Genomic DNA, 27,858 nt, shown 5'->3' on the forward strand with positions numbered 1-27,858 from the left:
GCTTCTGTTTTAAATGTTATGGATGGCAACAAGACTTTAATATTGCACAAAAATGCAATTTTGGAAGGCATATACTTAAGTGCTTTCTGGGGAAAGACAGCAGTGACTGTTGTTAGTTGGAGCCTGTCAGAATTGAAGGCATAATACTCTGTACTTATACATAAGTATATGAGTCTAAAATAGGTGTGATATGGGAATGTTATAGCCTTCCAAGTGTGAATTGATATGAATATGTATACTATCAGACCACACAGTGTGGCAGCTTTAGCCAGAAATAGAAAAAAGAAGTAGTAAATCCATGATTCACATAGTACATTGCTGTAATTATTTAATAACCAACTATAATAAGAACAAGCTATGATGAGAAGAGATGAAGGTTTTCTCTGAACACAGAGCTTAAACCAATTAGGCAGTTACAGAGCTTCCTAGAAATAGTGATGTCTACAGAATTAGCTGAATCACAGGCATACTCTTACTTTACTTTTGTCCTGGTTAACTCCTACTAATCCTTCAATTCTAAATTGAACTGCCACTTTTTAAGATGCTGTTTTTGTACTTTCTTATAACATAAATTATTTACCCCTTTTTATTTTATTTCATTGCATCTTATTTTTTTATAAAATTTTTCATAAATTATAATTTTATATCTACTTGTGTATTTTCTTTTTTATTTCTACTTTTTGCCTTCACAACTAAACTGTAAATTCTGAAGATTAGTTACTAATTTATTTTGATCAAAATAGCTCTCAATGAATATTGGTTGAATGAATTGAGTAGGCACAAACTTGGAAAAGAGATGAAGGTAATCATGAAAACAGAAATTATCAGGAGGAAGGCACGAAAAGCCGCAAAAGAGAGAAAGTGTTTATTGCATTCATGAAACTAAGAGACATTCCATTTGGGTGAGGTGAAATATACAAGCAGCTAAGTGCTGGGAAACATAAGGCTCAGCAGGCAATCACAAAGGGCATGAGGTAATGTTTGCTTATGCATAAAAAGCAACCAGGAAAGTGTTTACGCATCAAAGTAAAATGAATAGATCACTCAGTTTGAATCATGGAGAGTGGATTGAAAAGAGGCAAGACTGGAATGGAGAGAATGAGGTACCTGATGCAGTAATCTACAGGTACAGTCTACAGAATCAAGATTGACTAAATTGCTGTGGGGTCAGAGAATGGAGAGAAGTAAATGTCCTTGAGATACTCAAGAGCCATAATCAGCAACACTAAGTAACAATTGAGCTAAAAAAAAAAAAAAAAAACTGTAGAGAAAATTACATTTTTATACATGATGAATGGAAAAATAACTGAAAATTTGAACTGATAAAAAATATCAGAAAGAAAAATATTGGCAAATTTTACTATTTCTTATTTTAAAACAAACTATAAAAAGGCAAAAAAAATTCAGAAAATATTCGTGGTAAAAACACCAGGAAAGGGAGTTAATTTCTCTATAATATAAAAATTCCATGTAAATTTTACATAACTCAGTAAAAGCCAATTAACAAATAAGCAAATGAGAGACAGAATTTCACCGAAGAGGAACTACAGATATTTGTTAAACCTGAACAACTATTCAACATGAGTTATTATCAAAGACATGTCTAAAATCACAATAAAATGTGTCTACTATATTATTTGGAATCATCAGCCATTAACATGATAAAAATTTCACCAAATCACAAAAGTAGGAAGGATTTATTGCATGTAACATACTGTATAAAATACTGATGAGACAAAAGCAACCTAAATTACTGTGTATTATAAATGCAATTCATTTTTAGAGAACACATGCTGATTCCTAGTGATTTTCTATTCCTATTCTATTTCCCCACAAACATTATACCATTATAATATTGTTCATATAAATATGCATGAGGTTCATTTGAATTGTTCTATTTCTCCTTCACTTCTTTATGATGATGATGATGAAATATTTCAGACATATAAAAAGTGTACAGCCCTCTTTTTTCAAGCACTTATTCCTTATAAACAATCATACATGCATATTTTTACCTGTAGTTCTAGTCATGTTTCATCAGATTTTCATAAAACACAGTATTTGTAAATTAATTGGCTAAAAGGGCAAATAAAGCAGAGTATAAATTACAGCATGATTTCTCATGTTTATAATGAGCATTTAAGATAATCTGAGTGTGTATTTGAAGAGCATTTTCTTTTCAACGTAGATTATGAAAATAAACGTACTTTCGCTTGCTTAAATGATATTCCTTTCCTTATGCTACTTTTACCTGAGATTTAAAGTTTAGCTAACCAAAACCCAACCTTTAATTACTATTTAATTAGAATGTCAAATCAAACACATTTAATTGTTTGGATTCCCCATAAAGACCTTGAGTGCAGCAGGTGATGATAAGTGTTTTGCTGATGCTTAGCAAGAGCAAATATTAAAACAATGGTCATCCATAGTTAATCAAAATTAATCTAAAGAGGGCATTTTTTGGCTCATGGGTAAGATAAGACAAAATAGGACCAATATTTTTTGAAGGAAAAAAATGTTCATTTCTATGAGCTTCTTACAGATTCTTTCTAATTCCTTATATTTTAGTAACAATAAAATCATCAGAATGGAGTTTTTCAATTATAAAATTACTCACCCTTGTTCCACCAATTTCTGCTTCGCTTAGTCTATGAAGAGATAAACTGCATCATCTTCCTCATCACAAAACATCATACAAACTATCAAAGACTTAATTTTGTGTGACATCAAAACAAAGAAGATACAAAGTCCCAAGTCCTGACCCTTACATACAGTCCTCTTTGGCCAGACCAGCAGAAACATTGGACAGGACTCTGTGGTTAACTCTGCTCTTAAAATACTTTTATAGTTCTAGATATATGTATGTATGTGTATATATGTATATGCATGTGTGTGTGTGTATGTAAGATAGCAAGATCCTACTCTCTGAGAGTGCAAGAAATAATGTTGATGATGAAACATTATAAGAAATGTCCTAGCAAGGAGGAAAGCATTATACTTCAAAAAGAGCAAAACAGTGAAAAACCACAGGATGACAAATACATTGCAGTACAATAGAACAAGCTAAACCTACAGATCAGGCATACATTGAGGTGTAGAAATCCTAAGAAAGCTAATATAAACTTTCACTGCACCAGTGGATATCATTCAGTCCAACAAAAGCAATCTTCTGAATAATGGGAATAACATTAAGGAAAAATCATAATTACATGGGTGGATACTTCACACTACAAATCTTACAAGGCCACCTAGTTCTTCAGTGATGTATATCATATGTACTATGGAAGAATAACTTCCTTAAAAATAAATATACAATCAGAGTGCAGAAAAAACAGACCACAAGGCAACAGTATTGAAATATTCAGTCCCTCACTGCTCTGTGTCTGGAAAGTGATTGGGATGTTTCAGGCTGCATTAAATACTTTAAAGTCAGGAGGTGGCAATGGATAAACGTGCCTTTGTTGAACCCATTTAATATGGTAATGAGAAACATACTGCTGTAGATAACATCTGTGAAGTAATATAAAAGGCCACAAAGTGGCTAAAAACAGTGACAAATCTAGATTTATTCTTATTCCAAAATGATGAAGCTACTATTAAGCAGCTTTTTTTTCCCTCTACATAGAATTAAAATTAATGCCTGTCATAAAAACATATATGAGTACTAAGTTGGACAATTATTCCTAGTTATTGACCAAACAATGTTGCCATCCCATCAGCCCACCGACGTTACATAATGACAATATGTTTTCTCAAAGATGTCAGAAATAATCAGAGAAGCTTAATAATATTAATCTTGAGTTATATTTCTCCAAGACTTACTACAGATCCAAATAACTGTTAGAAAGTAAGAGCATGTATTGTTTTAAAATAAACATGTTTTGTTTTAGAGTAATTTTATAATATGTCAAAGCAAACTTTAAATTGATGATCATTAGCTACTTCCTTGATGTAAGAATATGTTAATTTTTAAACTTCCAGTGGGAAAGTATATTTTCATATCAGTTTGTGTATCAAACGACTGATCTCTTCCCTGATTTTATAAATTTCAACTTACTTGGATGAATAATCTAAAATCAATTTCTGTTGCTTCATTTTCACTCATTTCCTCTCAAACCTTTTGACATTTGATGTTCATTTCAAAATGCTGATAAATTTGCCCTCTCAGTGATCACCAAATGACTTATTTGATGTTTGATCTCCATCAAGCACTTACCATCACCTACTTTTAGCCTCTTCCTTGGTTTCTACAGCACAGATCTCTCCTAGTATTTCTCTGAACTCACTGCAAGCCATATGCTTGATACTTTCAGTTGTCTCTCTCTTTCTCCAGTATTTCAAGTCTAGTTATGGCCATTTTCATTCCTTAATCCACAGACTCTTCCATGTCATATTCATCACCTCACATGACTTCCATGCTCATGTTCTTGCAAGTGATTTCCAAATGTGTCATACTGGACATCACAGATATTGCACTTTTTTTACAGGTTAAAGATGACTCCATTTTTCCAACAGCATTTGCTCACTTCATGTCTTTGTGTCACCTGTTGGTAACTCTTGCAATAATTTAAACTTTTTCATTGTCATTATATTAGTTATGCTGATCTGTGATCATTGATTTTTGATGTTACTCTTGCATAAAAATTACGATTGGTTGATGATGATTACTTCAGATGATGATTAGCATTTTTTAGCAATAAAGTATATTTAATCAAGATATATACATTTTTTTAGACATAATGCTGTTGCACACTTAATAGAAGAAAATATAGTATAAACATAACATTTTTTTAAATTAATTAATTAATTTATTTATTTTTGCTGTGTTGGGTCTTCGTTTCTGTGCGAGGGCTTTCTCTATTTGTGGCAAGCGGGGGCCTCTTTTCATCGCGGTGCGCGGGCCTCTCACTATCATGGCCTCTCTTGCTGTGGAGCACAGGTTCCAGATGCGCAGGCTCAGTAATTGTGGCTCACGGGCCCAGCTGCTCCGTGGCATGTGGGATCTTCCCAGACCAGGGCTCGAACCCGTGTCCCCTGCATTGGCAGGCAGATTCTCAACCGCTGCGCCACCAGGGAAGCCCAAACATAACTTTTATATGCACTGGGAAATAAAAAAAAATGTATGACTAGCTTCATTGTAATTTGTTTCATCACAGTGGTCTGGACCCAAACCCAAAATAGCTCTGTAAACGTGCTTTATCTCCCAAGCTCCATACTCCAAAGACACAGTATGCAGTTACCTTAATCTCAACACATCCCAAAGAAAACAGTATTTTCCCTGCAGACCTAAGTTCTATTTCTTAATGATTTTACTTTATTCTCAATTGCTTAAATTTGAATATTTTACATCATCAATAAATCCTTCCCTTCTTATAACCTCAGTTCCCAGTTCCTTAAATTTTATGTTGGTTATCTCTGTTCTGAAATTGTACAATAATTCCCAACTGGATTCCACAATTCACAACATTTCTTGGTAGTTTTGTCAACATTTTCTTTCTAAAAACCTGAATCTGAAAGTATCATACCTCTACTAAAACAACTTAATTCAGTGAAGAATAAAGCTTAAATTTCCTAGATTTCCATCATCTGACTTCAGTTACTATTACAGCCTTATCTCCGCAAGGCATTGATCCCAATTCTCCTTGATTTCTAGCATAGTTATACTAAATATTGTCTTTCTGCTGGCTTTAGCTTTCCAGAATACCTTTCACTAGGGATATATATATATATATTCCTATAAAAGTTTTTCCCAAGGCTCAGTTAATTACTGTCGCTTAAGGGAAACTCCGCAGAGAGGATTAATTACGTTAAATCCCTTTATTCTTGTTTTTCTATACCCCTTTCTGTATATCTGATTTACAGCCTTAGTAAAATAATAGTATAAGAATATATAAATTTTATGTGTTCTCACTAAACTAAACTAAATTGTGAACTCATCAAAGCCTATATTGATTTTTTAATCCCTATCATTTATTGACTAATTTTGGGTAGCAAAGAATCAATAAATCTTTTTAATTGTGTAAGTTAATGAGTTGGTTTCAGTTAGTGTTACTTAAGAAACTAGATAAGCAACAGAATATATATTTTTTAACCACCCCCTTGTTTCTAATATACCATAATACTCTACTACCTATTAATCAGTATTGCTGTGTATACTTCCACTGTATTTAACAGACTGCTTATAAACTTAGCTCAATAGTATTTGTGTTCTCAATGATGTTTCAAGGTCTGCGAGGTGTGCAGTAGTCAGCTCTATCCCCTCTTCCTGTTATATGTGTAATGAGGCAAAGAGTAGTAGTGATAATAGCATGAATTTAATAAAGTATAAACTCAAACAACTAGCATTCACATTAAGGGCATTTAAGAATATTCAGTGGCAATTTGGAAAAATATATAATTTTATTTCTAATGTGTCAGGGAAAATAAGAAAATTTTCAATTTGAAATGCTATATAGCCAATCTCTTTGATTTAAAGCATGCTTCAGAATACTGCCTAGAAATACAAATATCTTCCAAAATGAATATATTGCCTTGTTCACTAACTGGTATTTTAAGTAACTACCCAGAAAGAATAGAACTGTCATATAGCGAATGGTATACTATATGGAAACTCTACTTAGTATTATCTATTTTTATACTACTTTTTTCCATGATGCATTGTTTTTTCTTCTGTAATTGTTCAGCATTTCAGCATGTAAGTCTGAGGTGTGCGAAAATGTCAGAGTGTGAAAGTGTGGCTGTCTCTGTACATTCTAAGTCTGCATTTATTACTCATATGTCGATCATACTGTCATCCCACAGGGGTATGCCAACTGAAAATTTCCCTGTGTTTCAGCTTCTATGTAAAAAATGTATTATGCAAAATGAAGAATTGACAGCCAAGAGGTAAATGGTGCTAAATGTCAATTGACAATATCATGAACCCTTACACATGGGAAACTATATATTTTTACTATGTGACAGTGTATTAACTGCAAGAACAGCTTTCAGTACTCTGATGTCTTGGAAGCAAGATTCTTTAGGAGAACAAAAATTGACTGCATGCAAATTTTTCTCACACTATTTAGAGAAAGTTGTCTAAGTTTTAATAATATAATCCAAGATTGTTACTAAATCATCACATGTATACATTTTGGAAGAAACATTCATACATAGAAGAAAGTATGAAATTTCTCATAAAAATATTAAACTGTGATAATTACTGTGAAAGATTAAAAAGACAAATATATGATTACTGCCTACAAAAAATATTCAGCTTAGCAAGTGAAAATGCATGAATAAATATACTTTTTAAATAATTATAAAAATTCCAATCTAATAATCAGCCACATTTTATTCCAGTTCTTGTGGGATTTCAGTTTTGTCTAATTTAGAAATGCTTATCACATGCTAAGTGCTATACAGGATATGTTATGAAAGAATTATTCACCAATGACAAATTTGTCATAAAATCAATTATGTAAACTGAGATCTCTTTTCGTATTTTTGCTTTAATTCTATTGCCCTGGTTGTCTTTTAAGCACCAGTATCATACTCTCTTAAATTATTTAAATTTAGAATGCATCTTTTTATCTGGCCTTATAGCTCTTCATTAACTTTGTTTTACAATATTTTTTTTATTTTTTTTTCCATGTAAGACATTTCTATCAATAAAAAAAGAACATGGGATTTTATTGAAATTTCATGAAAAGGTGATATTCATCCAAAGAGAATTTTATTCTAGTTATCAATTAATGTATAACAAACTACCCCCAAGTTTAGTAGCTTAAAATGACATACATTTTATCATATCCTATGATTTGGGAGGGGTCAAAAATTTGTACGGAGCTTGACTAGGCAATTCTGCTCCACACAGGTTCAACTAGTGTCACTTGGTGATATTCGAGCCTGACTGAGCTGGTCTGAAGGTTCAAACAGAGTTTCATTCACATACTTAATACCTAATTATTCACATATGTAATAATTCACATGCCCATAATTCCAACATGGATAGCTAGAAATCTCCCTCTCCATTTAGTCTCAGGGTTTCTCCATATGATTTCTTTGGCAGGGTTTTCGAACCAGATGCATGTCACCTCAGGGTCCAAGAGACCAAGGCTTAAACTTCCAGCTTTTTAATGGCCTGGTTTGGGAAAGAGTCAATTTTACTATGCTCTACTCGTCAAAGCAGTCATAGGCAGCCAAGATTCAAGGGGAAGATAACTAGATTCCCCCGCATGAAAGAAAAGTGGCAAAGACTGTGTGGCTATTTTTAATCTATCATAGTTGGCCCTCTTCCCACAAGTCATTTGCATTATTCCAACATATCAAATACAATTACTGCCTCCAAGGCTTCCAAACTCTTGATTCTGTTATAGCTCCAGATCAAAAAAATAAAAAAGGGAATTTTCCCACGTAAGATATGGTACGTAACATAATACACAATACAAGGCTGAAAGCACCCAATACAGACTTGTGGTGCCACAACAGGTGTGGAATTGTTAAAGCACTGATATCTACCAGCTGAACTATTCCTGGTTGGTAGGGCTATTCCCAGGGCATAGGAATGCATTTTTTTGGTTCTCACTCTGCAACCCCCAAGGCTGCTCCTGGACCAGAAATCCTGAGCAATAGAGAAACTAGGTGTTCCCCAGCTCATATTGGGCTACTAACTTATAAATATATAATGTGGTGTCCTGAGATTTTCCTGCTCTTACACATGATGTGCTCTGGTGCCTGCCCAGCCTTCGAGTTGAAGCTGGCTCCACTCTGCTGAAACCTTGGCTACAACATGTACCAAACAGCGCCATGCCTCTCCATACTGTGAAAAATTGAGAATTCAGAGGACAGCATGTTTTCTGTTCCTTCTCTGCATGTAAATTACCCACCCCAAATGGCAACAGCAGTGTCAGTGAGACCCCTCCTCCATTCTACAACATTATTATTCAGTGAAAAATAGATTACCAATATGCTGTCTTTTTGTATCCATTTAAAATATTTGGTTGATCTGAAAATGGAAGAAATAGCATGTTACATGAAAAACTAAAATTTATAGATTTGAGCAGAAATAATGCATTTGCTCTACCAGTTCTTATGCAAAGATTCAGACTTTGCAAAATTCACTGATTTTCATTAAAATTTAAAAAAATCAATAATGCAGCTTGTTTACCAGGAAATGCTACATTAAGTCTGCTACAAAATAACTTTTCAGCTGAATTTATTTTCACAGCATCTGCAGAAAATCACAGAGAGAAATAAACAGCACTTTTGAAAATATGTATTTATGATCTTATCAACTTAACTACAACTTTGTTTATAGCATTCCTGCTTCAGTCTATATATCTGGAATTTCTCTAGTCAAAAATTCAAGGTCTATGTCCCTGGAAATGTATGACTTTTTTAGCAACTTGAAGTAGCTTCTGACAGAGCCATTTATAACCCATTAATTACAACCCACACAGCCCACGTCGTTATGTGAATTGTGCTGCAAGGCCTTACCACCTGCTCATCTGTACAGAGCAGATCATATCCATGTCATTCACTGAGCACTTCATTAAATTATTCTTCCATTGTTACAATCATAAGACTTCAGCAATGAACCATATTTGGAAAAAACCCAATTAGAAAAACTTCCAATGCCTGAATCCTACTGGGATTTAGATTTCTGGTTAAACATTTTTTTAATTTATATTTTTGATTAATTATGAAAAGGGGATCCTGTTCTCTTACTCTACTTAACAAGTTATTGTCAAATATGGGAAAAAATCATTGCTTTTTAAATTCTTGTTTTAAAACTATCTTATTAACTAATCTTATTAACTAATCTTTTATTATTCCTGAGGGCATTTGAATAAATGTTTCTGCCCTTTCTAGATAGAACGTCTTATTTTTAAAATAAAAAGCGTTAGGCGTTTTTTTTTTATTATTTTATATCTTCATTTTATTTTTTTATATCTTTATATCATTATATCATTTATATCTTTATAACATTATTTTATATCTTATTACATTGGATGAAAATTCAAGATTGATGCAATAGCAAATTTCTTAAAATTAAATGGAAATGTTAATAGATATACTTATGACATACCAAAAAATACTTCTGTTCATATTTTATCAAAATATTTTATCAATGTTATATTTTTAATTTTATCCAACTTTTATCATCTACCACATAATTATATTTTCCCTTTTGACCTATGATCAAATGAATTATGTTAATACATTGAAACATTAAAAGACTGATTACGTTATCCTTTCTGAGCACTCCCAGAAAATAATCCTGCTTGATTATGCATTGCTGGATTTGTTTTGCTAGTTTTGCTATATACATATATATATATATATATTTTTTTTTTTTTTCTTTTAACTAAGATGTTCCCTTTATTGTTCAAACATGAAATGTGTCTTTAGTGTTCTTTTTTGTACTACTTTTGTCTTGTTTTGGTAGCAGAGCTTTCCTAGCCTCATAAAATAATTTAGAAATTTGATATCCTAGTCTACACGCTAGAATGCCTTTAAAATATATCTTTAAAAATCCATTCTTGGCAAATTTTTAAAAATTTATCCTAAAAGTCATCTGATCCTTGTGCTTTTTATTCAAGATAACTATTAGACAAATTATTTTATTACTCCTAAGATATTGGTCTAGTTTTATTCTCCACTTCTATAAGACCTACTGAACTTTATATTTTCTAAAAATCTTCTATTTTATTCTGATTTTTAAAAGTATTTTCTGAAAATATATTTACTAAATAGTTCAATTATAATTCTATAACATTTTGACTTTAATTGTGTAGATATTTTTGTTCTCCTCAAATTAACTGGAATTTAAGTTTTAATAATATTAAAAAAAAACTTTTATTGTAAATTCTGCTATTTAATTTACTAATTTTTTATTTCATCTCTATTATTTCCTCTTTCTTATTTTTATTTGATGCGGTCTGTTTTATACTACATTTATCCTCTGTGGATGCTTGATTTTGGCTGTTGTTTTCATTATTTGGGTCTTTGAGTACTTTTTTATATAAGTAAGTATGTTGTGGCACACTTTTTGAATCCATTCACATTTTAAAATCTCTTTACTACTGTGCTACCACCACAGTTCCTACGAGAAGAGCAAATTGCCTAGTAATTTTTTGTTCAGTTACACATTTCCTTTTTAAGCTCTTTAGATTGGCCTATTTTTATTTATCAGTTAATGTACGGGAAAATATTTTTAGTTCAATAAATTTTACCTGATAATTTATTTTCAACTAATTTTCTTCAACACAAAGTAAGTCGATTTATAAAAACATCTTAATGCAGAATATTCTTATTTTTTTTTGGTAATACCTTTCAATGTTTGTGCTCAGTTTTCTTTCTATTCCCTTCTTTTCTCCAGCATAATAATCTCTTACATTTTCTTATTTTTATAACACTGGTTCATTTATCTGCACTGTTCAGAATGACTTTAACTCTGATACGGTATTCTGTTTCTATCATTATTCATCTGTTGTCTTTTATTTTTCTTCTCAAGGGAAAAATTAACAATTCAATTTATTGTTTTACTAATTCTTTCTGTTACATCTTTTTCTTCCTTTTTTTTCCCCCCACAGAACACATGTTCTTCAATCTTACTGGTAACAAAAAGCAAATTTCTAACATATATTTTTCTCTTCTTTGTATTCCACCCCCCCCCCCCAGAGAATCTCCTGATCTTTGGATGCTACCATAATGTCTTATTTTATGTCATTTAGTTCCATATTATTAGTGGAAAGAATAGTTATGTGTCCACTCATCCCTGATTGAAGTGAAGAATAGTCAAGCTTTGAAGACAGGTAGCAGGGTAACATTTTAGTGTTTTAGTCTGCTTGGGCTTCCATGACAAAATGCCATAGACAAAATACTACATATATATATACTTCTCAAAATTCTGGAGGCTAGAAGTCTAGATCAGGGTGCCAGCATTGTTGGGTTCTAGTGAAGGTCCTTATCATGGCTTGCAGATGGTTACCTTCTCCTGTGTCCTCACAAAGCAGACAGAGCAAACTCCCATCTCAACCTCTTCTTCCTCTTATAAGTACACTAATCCCATCATGAGGATTCCATCTCTATGACCTCATATAAACCTAATACCTCCCAAAGACCCCACCTCCAAATATCATCATACTTGGTGTTAAGAATTCACCATATGTATTTTGGGGTTATATAAACATTCAATCCATAACATTCCACCTGGACCCCCAAAATTCATGTTCTTCTCACAGGCAAAATATATTCATTATATTTCCAACAACCCCAAAAGTCTTAATTCATTCCAGCATCAACCCTAAAGTCTATAGTCCAAAGTCGTGATGTGAGAGTGATGCCAGCAAAATGGTGGCATATGAATTTTGCCTCTCTTGCTCCATCCCCCGATATATAAATTTGAACAACTATCTGCATGAAGAAATACATTCACAAGAGCCAGCGATTACAAGTGAAGGATTACAGCACTAAGGTGAAACACAGAAATAAGAAAGGACATATTGAGGAGGGTAGGAACGATAGATTCACACCACTTCCACTACCCCTCACTCAAGCCTGGGAAGCCTAGCTGGAGAGAGACACTTTCCCCATGGGAGAGTGAAGTGAACCTGACTTCATGTCAGACCCCAGAGCTGGCCAACCTGGGCACCAGGCAGAAACCCAAGGCCTTAGGTGGCTCCCCAGCAGACTCCCACCAACCCATGTTCCCTCTCACCTTGGCACTTGCAGACTCCAGCAGTTCCAGGTAGATGCTGTTGCACCAGCCTCCCCATGGGCTCCTGGTAACCCAGGACTCCATCTTCCCAGCACCTGCCAACTCCATGGGCACACGTAGGTCTTGTAAGGCCAGGCTCTCAACAAGTTCCCAGCTCATTATGTCACCCACCAGCTCCAGTGGCCCCAGGTGGCATCTACAGCACCAGGCTTCCAGCAGGCTCATATGAACACAAACCACCTTTTCACCCAGGCGCCTGCCAGATCCAGAAGCCCTAGGTACCCCAGCAGCACCAGATCCTGGGAGGGCTCCTGAGAACCCAAGCTGCCCTTCTCACCTGGTTCCTTCTAACTCCAGCAGCTCCCATGGCTTCAGGTAGCTTCCTTGGCTACAGGCTCTCAGAGGACTCCTGCAAAAACAGGCTCCTGGACCAATGGGACACCAGCCAGCTCCAGCAGCCCCAGTAGGCTCAGTGGCCACAGGTCATTCCCGAAGCTTAGACAGCTTCCTTAGCTCCAGGCCCTTAGAATATTCTCCTTATCCCAGGCCCCCGAACCATTCCAGTGCTGCTGCCTCCTGTGGCCCCAGGCAGCTCAGGTTGCCCCAGACTCCCAGCCTATCCAGTGAACTCCCATGACAGCAGGCTCTCTGTGGGCTCCCATGAACACAAGATCCTGACTCACCCCAACACTGGCCAGCTCACATGGCCTGGGAATGATCTAGTGGTGCCAGGCTACCTGCAGGCTCCATCCAACCCAGATTCTTGGCACATCTCAGTGTAAGGTGGTTCTTGTGGCCTCAGTTTCCCAATCAACACCTACAAGTCCAGGATCCATGGGGACATCTGTGAACCCAGTGTTCTGATGGAGGTCAGTGCCAGACTGATTAGTGTCATCCCAGGATTTCCACCTATCCAATATCCAAGCACCAGACCATCCACCTATCCAAGCACCAGGCCATCAATGGACTCCAGCAGCAAGTTCTCCATGGAGACCACCAGACTGCCCGCACAGAATCTAAGGAGCAGCTGACTGGTGAAGGGATTTACTTGCCAAAACCAGTCTGTAAAGACTGGTATAGTTGCCTACCACCTCAAATGTGCAGATACCAAGGCAAGGCCACAGAGATCAAGAATAATCAAAGAAACATGACACCATCCAAGGAAATTAATAAAATTCCAATGTGTGCTCCTATCATGGAAATCAAAACCACAATGAGATATCACCTCATTAGAAAATTAGCTATTTTCAAAAAGACAAGAAACAACTTGTTGTTGAGGATGTGGAGAAATAGGAACACTGTACTGTTGGGAATGCACATTTGTATAACCAGTATGGAAAACAGTAGGGAGGTTCCTCAAAAAATTTAATATAGAACTACATAAGATCAAGCAATTCTACTTCTGGATTTCACAGGAAGTGAAAACATTATCTGCAAGACATAACTGTAGCCCCATGTTCATTGCAGCATTCATGACAATAGCCAAGACATGGAAACAGAGTAAGTGTCCATCAATAGATGAATGGATAAAGAAATGTGATATATTGTGTATATATATATATGTGTGTGTGTGTGTGTGTGTGTGTGTGTAAAATGGAACATTACTCAGCCATAAAAAAGGAAAATCCTGCTTTTTGCAACAACACTGATTGATCCTGAGGACATTATGCTAAGTGAAATGAGTCAGACAGAGAAAGACAAATACAGTATATCTTCACTTATATGCAGAATCTAAAAATCTGAACTCATAGAAATAGAGAGTAGAATGATAGTTACCGGGGGCTAGGGAAGTGGAAGAAATGGGAAGATGTTGGTCAATGGATATAGACTCCCAGCCATAAGATGCGTAAGTTCTGGGGCTAGATGTACAGCATGGAGACTATAACTTAATTAATTAACAGTAATTATATGAAACTATATGATATAATTAAAAGTCACTAACATAAATGTTAATTAAATGTTACCACCACATGCAAAAATGTATATATATTTATGTATACATACATATATTTACAGACATATATATATGAATGGAAGTGTTACTGTTTTGCAATATATATGTATATCAAATCATCACATTGTACACCTTACATTTACATTTGTTATATGTCAATAATATATCAATAAATCTAGAAAAAAGTTTTTAAATAAAGTTCAAAATCTTATCTAAAATACCATCTAAATCAGACATAGTTGGAATTTGAGATATGATTTGTCCTGAGGCAAAATTCCTCTCTAGCTATGAATGTGTGAAACCAGACAATTTTTATGTTTCCAAAATATAATGATGAGATAGACATAAGACAGGCATTCCTGATAGGTCTGGGCAAGATGGCGGAAGAGTAAGACACGGAGATCACCTTCCTTCCCACAGATACATTAGAAATACATCTACACGTGGAACTGCTCCCACAGAACATCCACTGAATGCTGGCAGAAGACATCAGACCTCTCAAAAGGCAAGAAACTCCCCACGTACTTGGGTAGGGCAAAAGAAAAAAGAAATAACAGAGACAAAAGAATAGGGACGGGACCTGCACCAGTGGGAGGGAGCTGTGAAGGAGGAAAGGTTTCCACACACTAGGAAGCCCCTTTGCGGGCGGAGACTGCGGGTGGCGGAGAGGGAAAGCTTCGGAGCCACGGAGGAGAGCGCAGCCACAGGGGTGCAGAGGGCAAAGCGGAGAGATTCCCGCACAGAGGCTTGGCGCCAAGCAGCACTCACGAGCCCGAGAGGCTTGTCTGCTCACCCGCCAGGGTGGGCAGGGGGCTGGGAGCTGAGGCTCGGGCTTCGGTTGGATCAGATCGCAGGGAGAGGACTGGGGTTGGCTGCGTGAACACAGCCTGAGGGGTTAGCGCACCACAGCTAGCCAGGAGGGAGTCCGGGAAAAAGTCTGCAGCTGCCGAAGAGGCAGGACACTTTTTCTTGCCTCTTTGTTTTGCGGTGCGCAAGGAGAAGGGATTGAGAGTGCCGCCTAAACGAGCTCCAGAGACGGGCGCGAGCCGTGGCTATCAGCGCGGACACCAGAGACGGGCATGAGATGCTAAGGCTGCTGCTGCCGCCACCAAGAAGCCTGTGTGCGAGCACAGGTCACTATCCACACCGCCTCTCCCGGAAGCCTGTGCAGCCTGCCATTGCCAGGATCCCGTGATCTAGGGACAACTTCCCGGGGAGAACACATGGCGTGCCTCAGACTGCTTCAATGTCACGCCGGCCTCTGCCATGGCAGGCTCGCCCCGTATCCATACCCTTCCCTACCCCCACCCCCACCTGAGTGTGCCATAGCCCCCAAATCAGCTGCTCCTTTAACCCCGTCCTGCGTGAGCGAAGAAGAGATGCGCTCAGGTGACCTACACGCAGAGGTGGGTCCAAATCCAAAGCTGAACCCCAGGAGCTGTAAGAACAAAGAAGAGAAAGGGAAATTTCTCCAGGCAGCCTCAGAAGCAGCGGATTAAAGCTCCACAGACAACTTGATGTACCTGCATCTGTGGAATACCTGAAAAGACAACGAAGCATCCCAAATTCAGGAGGTGGACTTTGGGAGCAGGATATATTAATTTTTCCCCTTTTCCTTTTTTTGTTAGTGTGTATGTGTATGCTTCTACATGAGATTTTGTCTGTATAGCTTTGCTTTCACCATTTGTCCTAGGGTTCAGTCCGTCTCTTTTTTTCTGTTTTGTTTTCTTTTTTTTTACTTACAAATTTTTTTGTCTTAATAAATTTTTTCTTAATAACGTTTTCCTTATTTTTTAAATTAAATTTTTTTAATAATTTTTTTCTTATTTTTTATTATAAAAATTAATAAATTTATTTTTAAAAATTAAAAAAAAGATTTTTCTTAATAAATTTTTCTTAATAATATTTTTCTTATTTTTAATTATAATAGCTTTATTTTATTTTATTCTATTTTATTTTATCCTCTTTCTTTCTTTCTTTCTATTTTTTCTCCCTTTTATTCTGAGCCATGTGGATGAAAGGCTCTTGGTGCTCCAGCCAGGCATCAGGGCTGTGCCTCTGAGATGGGAGAGCCAACTTCAGGACACTGGTCCACAAGAGACCTCCCAGCTCCATGTAATACCAAATGGCGAAAATCTCTCAGAGATCTCCATCTCAACAAGACCCAGCTTAACTCAATGACCAGCAAGCTACAGTGCTGGACACTTTAGGCCAAACAACTAGCAAGACAGGAACACAGCCCCATCCATTAGCAGAGAGGCTGCCTAAAATCATAATAAAGACACAGACACCCCAAAACACACCACCAGACGTGGACATGCCCACCAGAAAGACAAGATCCAGCCTCATCCACCAGAACATAGGCACTAGTCCCGTCCACCAGGAAGCCTACACAACCCACTGAACCAACCTTAGCCACTGGTGACAGATACCAAAAACAACAGGAACTACGAACCTGCAGCATGTGAAAAGGAGACCCCAAACACAGTAAGATAAGCAAAATGAGAAGACAGAAAAACACACAGCAGATGAAGAAGCAGGGTCAAAACATACCAGGCATAACAAATAAAGAGGAAATAGGCAGTCTACCTGAAAAAGAATTCAGAATATTGATAGTAAAGATGATCCAAAATGTTGGAAATAGAATAGACAAAATGCAAGAAACATTTAACAAGGACATAGACGAACTAAAGAGGAACCAAGCAATGATGAAAAACACAATAAATGAAATTAACAATACTCTAGAATGGATCAATAGCAGAGTAACTGAGGCAGAAGAACGGATAAGTGAACTGGAAGATAAAATAGTGGAAATAACTACTGCAGAGCAGAATAAAGAAAAAAGAATGAAAAGAACTGAGGACACTCTCAGAGACCTCTGGGACAACATTAAACGCACCAACATTCGAATTATAGGGGTCCCAGAAGAAGAAGAGAAAAAGAAAGGGACTGAGAAAATATTTGAAGATATTATACTTGAAAACTTCCCTAATATGAGAAAAGAAATAGTTAATCAAGTCCTGGAAGCAGAGAGAGTCCCATACAGGATAAATCCAAGGAGAAACACGCCAAGACACATATTAATCAAACTATCAAAAATTAAAAATAAAGAAAACATACTAAAAGCAGCAAGGGAAAAACAACCAATAACACACAAGGGAATCCCCATAAGGTTAGCAGCTGATCTTTCAGCAGAAACTCTGCAAGCCAGAAAGAAGGGGCAGGATATACTTAAAGTGATGAAGTAGAAAAATCTACAACCAAGATTACTCTACCCAGCAAGGATCTCATTCAGATTTGATTGAGAAATTAAAACCTTTACAGACAAGCAAAAGCTGAGAGAGTTCAGCACCACCAAACCAGCTTTACAACAAATGCTAAAGGAACTTCTCTAGGCAAGAAACACAAGAGAAGGAAAACACCTACAATAACAAACCCAAAACATTTAAGAAAATGGGAATAGGAACATACATATCGATAATTCCTTTAAATGTAAATGGATTAAATGCTCCCTCCAAAAGACACAGACTGCATCAATGGATACAAAAACAAGACCCATATATATGCTGTCTACAAGAGACCCAATTCAGACCTAGGGACACATACAGACTGAAAGTGAGGGGATGGAAAAAGATATTCCATGCAAATGGAAATCAAAAGAAAGCTGGAGTAGTAATTCTCATACTAGACAAAATAGACTTTAAAATAAAGACTATTACAAGAGACAAAGAAGGACACTATATAATGATGAAGGGATCAATCCAAGAAGAAGGTATAAGAATTGTAAATATTTATGCACCCAACGTAGGAGCACCTCAATACATAAGGCAAATACTAACAGCCATAAAAGGGGAAATCGACAGTAACACAATCATAGTAGGGGACTTTAACAACCCACTTTCACCAATGGACAGATCATCCAAAATGAAAATAAATAAGGAAACACAAGCTTTAAATGATACATTAAACAAGATGAACTTAATTGATATTTATAGGACATTCCACCCAAAAACAACAGAATACACATTTTTCTCAAGTGCTCATGGAACATTCTCCAGGATAGAGCATATCTTGGGTCACAAATCAAGTCCTGGTAAATTGAAGAAAATTGAAATCGTATCAAGTATCTTTTCCGACCACAACACTATGAGACTAGATATCAATTACAGGAAAAGATCTGTAAAAAATACAAACACATGGAGGCTACACAATACACTACTTAATAACGAAGCGATCACTGAAGAAATCAAAGGGCAAATCAAAAAATACCTAGAAACAAATGACAATGGAGACACGATGACCCAAAACCTATGAGATGCAGCAAAAGCAGTTCTAAGAGGGAAGTTTATAGCAATACAAGCCTACATCAAGAAACAGGAAACATCTCGAATAAACAACCTAACCTTGCACCTAAAGCAATTAGAGAAAGAAGAACAAAAAAAACCCCAAAGCGAGCAGAAAGAAAGAAATCATAAAGATCAGATCAGAAATAAATGAAAAAGAAATGAAGGAGACAATAGCAAAGATCAATATAACTAAAAGCTGGTTGTTTGAGAAGATAAACAAAATTGATAAACCATTAGTCAGGCTCATCAAGAGTAAAAGGGAGAAGACTCAAATCAATAGAATTAGAACTGAAAAAGGAGAAGTAACGACTGACACTGCAGAAATACAAATGATCATGAGAGATTACTACAAGCAACTCTATGCCAATAAAATGAACAACCTGGAAGAAATGGACAAATTCTTACAAATGCACAACCTGCCGAGACTAAACCAGGAAGAAATAGAAAATATGAACAGACCAATCACAAGCACTGAAATTGAAACTGTGATTAAAAATCTTCCAACAAACAAATGTCCAGGAACAGATGGTTTCACAGGCGAATTCTATCAAACATTTAGAGAAGAGCTAACACATATCCTTCTCAATCTCTCCAAAATATTGCAGAGGGAGGAACACTCCCCAACTCATTCTACGAGGCCACCATCACCCTGATACCAAAACCAGGCAAAGATGTCACAAAGAAAGAAAACTATAGGCCAATATCACTGATGAACATAGATGCAAAAATCCTCAACAAAATACTAGCAAACAGAATCCAACAACACATTAAATGATCATACACCATGATCAAGTGGGGTTTATTCCAGAAATGCAAGGATTCTTCAATATATGCAAATCAATCAATGTGATACACCATATTAACAAATTGAAGGAGAAAAACTATATGGTCATCTCAATAGATGCAAAGAAAGCTTTCGACAAAATTCAACACCCATTTATGAAAAAAGCCCTGCAGAAAGTAGGCATAGAGGGAATTTTCCCCAACATAATAAAGGCCATATATGGCAAACCCACAGCCAACATTGTCCTCAATGGTGAAAAACTGAAAGTATTTCCACTAAGTTCAGGAACAAGACAAGGTTGCCCACTCTCATCACTATTATTCAACATAGTTTTGGAAGTGTTAGCCAAAGCAATCAGAGAAGAAAAAGAAATAAAAGGAATCCAAATCGGAAAAGAAGTAAAGCTGTCACTGTTTGCAGATGACATGATACTATACATAGAGAATCCTAAAGATGCTACCAGAAAACTACTAGAGCTAATCAATGAATTTGGTAAAGTAGCAGGATACAAAATTAATGCACAGAAATCTATTGCATTCCTATACACTAATGAAGAAAAACTGAAAGTAAAATTTACAAAACACTCCCGTTTACCATTGCAACAAAAAGAATAAAATATCTAGGAATAAACCTACCTAAGGAGACAAAAGCCTGTATGCAGAAAATTATAAGACACTGATGAAAGAAATTAAAGATGATACAAATAGATGGAGAGATATACCATGTTCTTGGATTGGAAGAATCAACATTGTGAAAATGCCTCTACTACCCAAAGCAATCTACAGATTCAATGCAATCCCTATCAAACTACCACTGGCATTTTTCACAGAACTAGAACAAAAAATTTCACAATTTGTATTGAAACACAAAAGACCCCGAATAGCCAAGGCAATCTTGAGAACGAAAAATGGAGCTGGAGGAATCAGGCTCCCTGACTTCAGACTATATTACAAAGCTACAGTAATCAAGACAGTTTGGTACTGACACAAAAACAGAAACAGCCTCTTCAATAAATGGTTCAGGGAAAACTGGACAGGTACATGTAAAAGTATGAAATTAGAACACTCCTTAACACCATACACAAAAATAAATTCAAAATGGATTAAAGACCTAAATGTAAGGCCAGACACTATCAAACTTTTAGAGGAAAACATAGGCTGAACACTCTATGATATAAATCACAGCAAGATCCTTTTTGACCCACCTCCTAGAGAAATGGAAATAAAAACACAAATAAACAAATGGGACCTAATGAAACTTAAAAGCTTTTGCACAGCAAAGGAAACCATAAAGAAAACCGAGAGACAACCCTCAGAATGGGAGAAAATATTTGCAAATGAAGCAACTGACAAAGGATTAATCTCCAAGATTTAGAAGCAGCCCATGCAGCTCAATAACAAAAAAACAAACAACCCAATCCAAAAATGGGCAGAAGACCTAAATAGACATTTCTCCAAAGAAGATATACAGATGGCCAACAAACACATGAAAGAATGCTCAACATCATTAATCATTAGAGAAATGCAAATCAAAACTACAATGAGATATCATCTCACACCGGTCAGAATGGCCATCATCAAAAAATCTAGAAACAATAAATGCTGGAGAGGGTGTGGAGAAAAGGGAACACTATTGCACTGTTGGTGGGAATGTAAATTGGTACAGCCGCTATGGAGAACAGTATGGAGGTTCCTTAAAAAACTAAAAATAGAACTACCATACGACCTAGCAATCCCACTACTGTGCATATACCCTGAGAAAACCATAATTCAAAAAGAGTCATGTACCAAAATGTTCATTGCAGCTCTATTTACAATAGCCAGGACATGGAAGCAACCTAAGCGTCCATCATTGGATGAATGGATAAAGAAGATGTGGCACATATATACAAAGGAATATTACTCAGCCATAAAAAGAAACGAAATGGAGGTGTTTGTAGTGAGGTGGATGGAGTTAGAGTCTGTCATACAGAGTGAAGTAAGTCAGAAAGAGAAAAACAAATACAGTATGCTAACACATATATATGGATTCTAAGGGGAAAAAAAAAAAAAACGTCATGAAGAACCTAGTTGCAAGACGGGAATAAAGACACAGACCTACTAGAGAATGGACTTGAGAATATGGGGAGGGGCAGGGGTATGATGTGACAGGGTGAGAGAGTGTCATGGACATATAGACACTACCAAATGTAAAATAGATAACTAGTGGGAAGCAGCCGCATAGCACAGGGAAGTCAGCTCGGTGCTTTGTGACCACCTAGAGGGGTGGGATAGGGAGGGTGGGAGGGAGGGAGATGCAAGAGGGAAGAGATATGGGAACATATTTATATGTATAACTGATTCACTTTGTTATAAAGCAGAAACTAACACACCATTGTAAAGCAATTATACTCCAATAAAGATGTTAAAAAAAAAATAAAAAAAGTTAGGCATTCCTATTCTAAAAGGGAGACAACACAATGATAAAGGGAATGATGGGTCCTAAGCAAGTTCAAAACCTAGCAAGGAAAATACCGTTGGCTGTTAAGGCTCAGGAATTATCCTTTTTGATTTGATGCTTTGTTTTCTGGACCTACAGGGATGGCAGTTCCATCTTCCAGACCCTATGGGGCTGTGGTACTACCTTGCTCTTGTTCTAGGCAGGATTTGTGCACCCAAGACTCTGGGAGACCCTGTCCCCACAGCTCAAGTGGCCCTGCCCTTATGGTTCCAGATAGCCACAATCTGGTCTGCTGAAACTGGGGAGATAGACCCCCACCTCACCTTTAAAACCATAGAGGCAGCCCTGATGATCGTTGAATCACGTTCACAGTCATTCTTCCCTGTCTTGAAGAATAAGGCACATTTGTGGCTGAAAAGATTTATGATATGGTCCTGTACAGTCTAAGAAGTCTGACAGCCTTCCTTCATTTCACCCCTTCTCTTTCCCCTTTAGTTCATACTGGCAGTTTTTGTGTTTTGTTTTGTTTTTTTCTTGAATGGCTGCTTTAGCCCAGGATTCACATCGTTACTTGTCTCCTTCTCATATGACTTTTTGTCCACACCCTTAGTGTTCTCTTCTGAACAGGCTTTCTCATATTTTGAAATACTGATAGGCTGAAAATTTTCAAAATCTCCAAGTTATGGTTCCTTTTTGCTTAACAATTCCATCTTCAGTTTATCTCTCTCCTGTCAGGAGGAACCGAGACTCTCTTTCAAAACTTTGTTTAGAAATCTCCTCAGCTAAATATACAAATTCATTGCTTGCAAGTTCTACTTTCCACAAAAACACTAGAACACTGTTCAGTCAAGAGTTTGTAACTTTTTAACAAGAATTACCTTTCCTCCAGTTTCTGATAACATCTTCCTCATTTCCAACTGAGACCTCACCAGAATCACCCTTAACATACATATTTCTACCAACATTCTGTTCATAATTATTTTACATATTCTCTAAGAAGATGGAAGCTCTTTCTATAGCTCTCCTCTTTCCTTCTTGAGCATCCACCAGAAACACCCTTAACAGTCTCTTCATAACAAAGTAGGCTTTTCCTAGCTTGCACCTCAAAACTCTTTCAGCCTCTACCTGTTACCCAGTTCCGAAGCTATTTCCACAGTTTTTAGGTATTTGTTACAGCAATACCTCACTCTGGTTACCAAAATGTGTCTTAGTCAGCTTAGTTTGCCATAACAAAATGGCTTAAAAACAGAAGTCTATTTCTCACAATTCTGGAAGCTAGAAGTCCAAAATCAGGGTGCCAGCATGATCAAATTCTGGTGAAACTCTCTTCCTGGCTTGCAGATGGCCACCTTATGCAAGCCACTGCTATGTCTTCACAAGGCAGAGAGCTCTGATCTCTTCCTCTTATTATAAGGACATAAATCCAATCACAGTGTTTCCACCCTCATGACTCCATCTTAACTATTTCCTTAAGGCCCTACCTCCAGATGCCTTCAAATTGGGGGTTAGGGTTTCATCATATGAATTTAAGGAGCACACACACATTCAGTCCATCAAAGGTAGGGTTATTCTTCTGTCACTTGGTTGTGATTAAAATTCTCCTTTCTGGTTTTAAGCTTACATAGCCAGGAGGTATAAATATACTTTTCTATTTCAGTGATTATTGTCACTCCAAGAAAAATAAAAGCTATTTCATGACAAAATTCTCTTCTATGGACCCTTTAAATCAGTTAATAGAGTTCAACATAATTTTGGGCACATACATATGTAATATGTGTGCTTTATTGAAAAATGATGCAGTGATCCCTGAAGATGAAATGGGAAGGTAACAGAAATTCTTATCTCATACCTCACTATATATAATATATATATATTATATATATATACTATATGTAATATATATAGTATATATATAATATATATATTATATATAATATATATATATAATATATATATATAACAAAGTTCTTGATTTGAATTTATACAACTGTTTGTATCAGGTACTGCTGCGTGTAAATTTATGACTTGTGCTAAGTATCCTTTTTTCCCCAAAATGTCTTAAGTCCAAATACTTGGAATTGCTCTCTTATATACTCACTAGCTATAAGGTAATCACACAAATTTTCATAAATATATGTTCTTGCATACCAGAAAAAATAATATATAAAGTATATAATTTTAAATGTATTAAAATATAATTTAAAACATGAAAAAGCGGCACAAATGTTAGACTTTTTCTCTCAAACATCTACTACTTGTCTAGAACTATTGTACCCCCAAATAAGCAAGCACCGCTACAGTTAACAAGGCTCTTTTTGGAAAATCTTAGTATTGTGGATCCTTTTTTAAGGCAGCTTTCCAAGTTTCAGTTTTTTGGCTGACCTTTAACACTTACATGGTCTATTTTTCAATATCCGTATGTTTTGTATTCCCATCTTTCTATTTGTCTAGTCACTAATTTTCTGTGTCCAATCATTGCTAATATTAAAAACTTTGATTAAGTTTACATTACTGTTTTAACGTTTTAGTCTTTGAAAACCAAATGGCTCATATTCAGGTTTGCTTATCTATGTCTAGGCTTCATATATATATATACACACACCTACATACATACACATACACATATATATACTTTGCTGTAAGTGTCATTTGGAAATATTTTAAGTCTAAGTTCACAAATTTTCCTTTCTCATTATTTACTTAACACTCTTGCTATCATCACTCAGGTAGGTTTGCCCAGTATACCTTTAGGGCCACCACTGCATTACTTATATGAAATTTACTTGCATATTTTATCTCTCCAATTAGAATGTAAGTCTTTTGTGGGTAGGGATCACATCTCACTCACCTTTGTGCCATTGGTGCATGGTATACCACTGAAAACTGCTAAATGATCTAGACAGTTTCATGAAATATATGCTATAGGCTATAGGTCCTATATTATCCAGAACCTAGTGCTATTTGTGGAAATAATCCGTAGTAAAGACCTGGGTCAAGTTCCTGTTATTTAATGGCTATTTGTCTTCAGACAAATTAATGTCTGTAAAACCAAGCTAAATTATTTGTATACCTCAAAGAGTTGTTCAAGAATTATCTGAGTTACAGTACATAAGCCACATAGCAAGTACTGAATAAATGTCAATCACTATTATTATCTGAGTATGTCAGTTAGTTAGTAAGCAATATTCTGAAGGGCAGCATTAATATTAGCATAATTACTTTGCAGTGAGTTGTCATCAAAATGAAATTGAATATTTTGTTTGTTGGTGACCTCATTCTAGTAACTAACTTTAAGTGGGGTTTAGGAGAAGATCAGTGGTAGATATATATGATGCAGCCATAAGGAAGATTTGAAACTCCTAGTGCTTTGTAGTGCAAAAACTCACTAGCTCATTAAAAGCACATTAGCAAGTCCACATGTTTGTAAGAAGACTATGGTGATCTGGGTGTCTATTACTCTATCAATGTTTACTGCTCTATTTAGTGCATCTTTCTGGGCTATCATTTTATCTTTAAATCTCCCATACTGGGTAAATATACATGTGGATGAATGGATGTGTTTCTGTTCCAATAAAACATTATTTACAAAAACAGGAAATAGACTATAGTTTCCCAAGCCCTGCTTTAACATTTGGGGAAAAAAAAAAAAAGTATCATCAAATTTTACCAAGAAAGTATTACAGAGAAAACAATTTGAAAACATTAACTTGATCTTTTACTTTATCTTTGTTTTGTGCCCATCTTAGCCTATCCATAACTAATGTTGTGGCTGGACCAGCCCTTGTGATTCTTACTATGATTGCAGGATACCGTTAGCAGTAACAACCAGTGAACTTCAGGAAAAAAAAAAAAAAGAACAAGGCTTCATTACAACTACTGGAGGGTACAGGGCACACCTGGGTTCACACAGTAAGGTCACAGGTAGAGAGAGAGAGAAAATGTGAGGAACTGGAGGTCTGTTTTTATTGGGGTCTAATGTGGAAGCCTAGAGTTTCTGGAGTTGACTCTACTGGTGAATTTGAAACATAACAGCGGGAATTAAAACGTAGGAAGGGGAAAACAGGGCTCCTAAATGGTCATTTATTGAAATCAACTAAGAGCTCTAAAACAATGGAGGCTGAGGGGCTGGCTCTTTATCTGGTCATGTGTGTGGCAATGTGTTTATTAGAGATAGCTGCCTTTGAAGTGGATGCCTCTTTGAAGTGAATACTTAGGCAATCAAAGCTTAAGTCAGGCACTTGCATTACAAGGAAGAAAAACCAACTGTCAAGGCTTATACTATAACATTTTATAACATTCTTTTGCAGGTTTCCACCTCCACCAAGCCAAGAAATTTATTATCTCAAGGAAGAGGAGGACATTATCTTGCGTAACAAAAAAGTGAGTAAGCTAAATTTCATTATCATTCATTTATTTATTTATTTATTTATTTATTTATTTATTTATTGTCAACTAATGATTTGAACTGGCAAACTTGATAATAAACTTTTAGATAAGGGAAGACCTAATCAGGCAGGAAGTAGAAAATAGAAAAACTGGTCCCTTCCAGTTCTTGAGGATTGTGTTAAAAATAGAGGAGAGAATCTGTTTCTGTACTTCAATACAGAAAAAAAAAAAGAGGAGAGAGAAACAGAAGTGCAAACAGCTCATAATGTGTCCATCACAACTTCAGAAAAAAAACAATAACCGTACATTCCTTCAGACTCCAGGATTCCATAGGAATGGTGTGCTAAAGACAAAGTTTATTGTCTACCACTCATGTACGAGACTCTAGGAGGAGATCACCTTCTAGGTTATACCTTCACACAAACCCAGAGGATGGCCCCATCAGAGTACAGTGCTGTATCGACTAAAAAAAAAAAAAATGCACAACCTAAAACTTGATAATTGTGTTTTATTCGGCAGGCTTACTGAGAACTATAGCCTGGAACATAGCCTCTCAGATAGCTCTGAGGGACTGTTCCAGAGAGGAAGGGAAAAGCCAGGATATACAAGTGTTTTTGCTGGGGAAAAAAATGTAGTTGAACATCAAAAGATTAATGCTAATCACAAAAAACAGACATCTCAAGTTTATGACTTTAGTGTTTTTCTATGTATAGGAATATGCAAGAATCTGGAATTATTGAAATTATTCCTTTGATATGCACCTTAACTATCCAGGGCCAGTGTCCTGTTTTCCTCCATCCTGAATTCCCCTCAAGGTGCACTGCTGGGGATGGCTGCAGTGCCTGATGGCTTCATGGCTCAACATCTGAGTTTACTGAAATGGCAGGAGACATATTTTGTCCACAGCTGCACACATCATGGTTACTTGAAATCCAGTTTTGACTTTACCAATTGCCTCATTACCCACAGGCAGACATTAGTCTGCAGAACCTTCTGGTGCTCCATAGAGGAGACTGAGAAAGTAGTTGCTATCAAGGTTAGCAGTCTGAATAAGGTCTGCTCTTTCAAAGTGAAAGTTTATCCAGAAGTTGAGACTGCATGATAAGCAGAGGAGTCCAGGATTCAGGAGGACATGGGAGACACCCTGAGAAGCTACTATGTGTGTAAGCTAAGGGACACCTGAGTCAGTCAGGAAGCACCACTGATGCATGTGGTTGCATTGACCACTTTTTACCTTAACATGGTC

This window comes from Balaenoptera ricei, chromosome 18 (genome assembly GCF_028023285.1).
Source record: "Balaenoptera ricei isolate mBalRic1 chromosome 18, mBalRic1.hap2, whole genome shotgun sequence".
NCBI classification, from domain to species: Eukaryota; Metazoa; Chordata; class Mammalia; order Artiodactyla; family Balaenopteridae; genus Balaenoptera; species Balaenoptera ricei.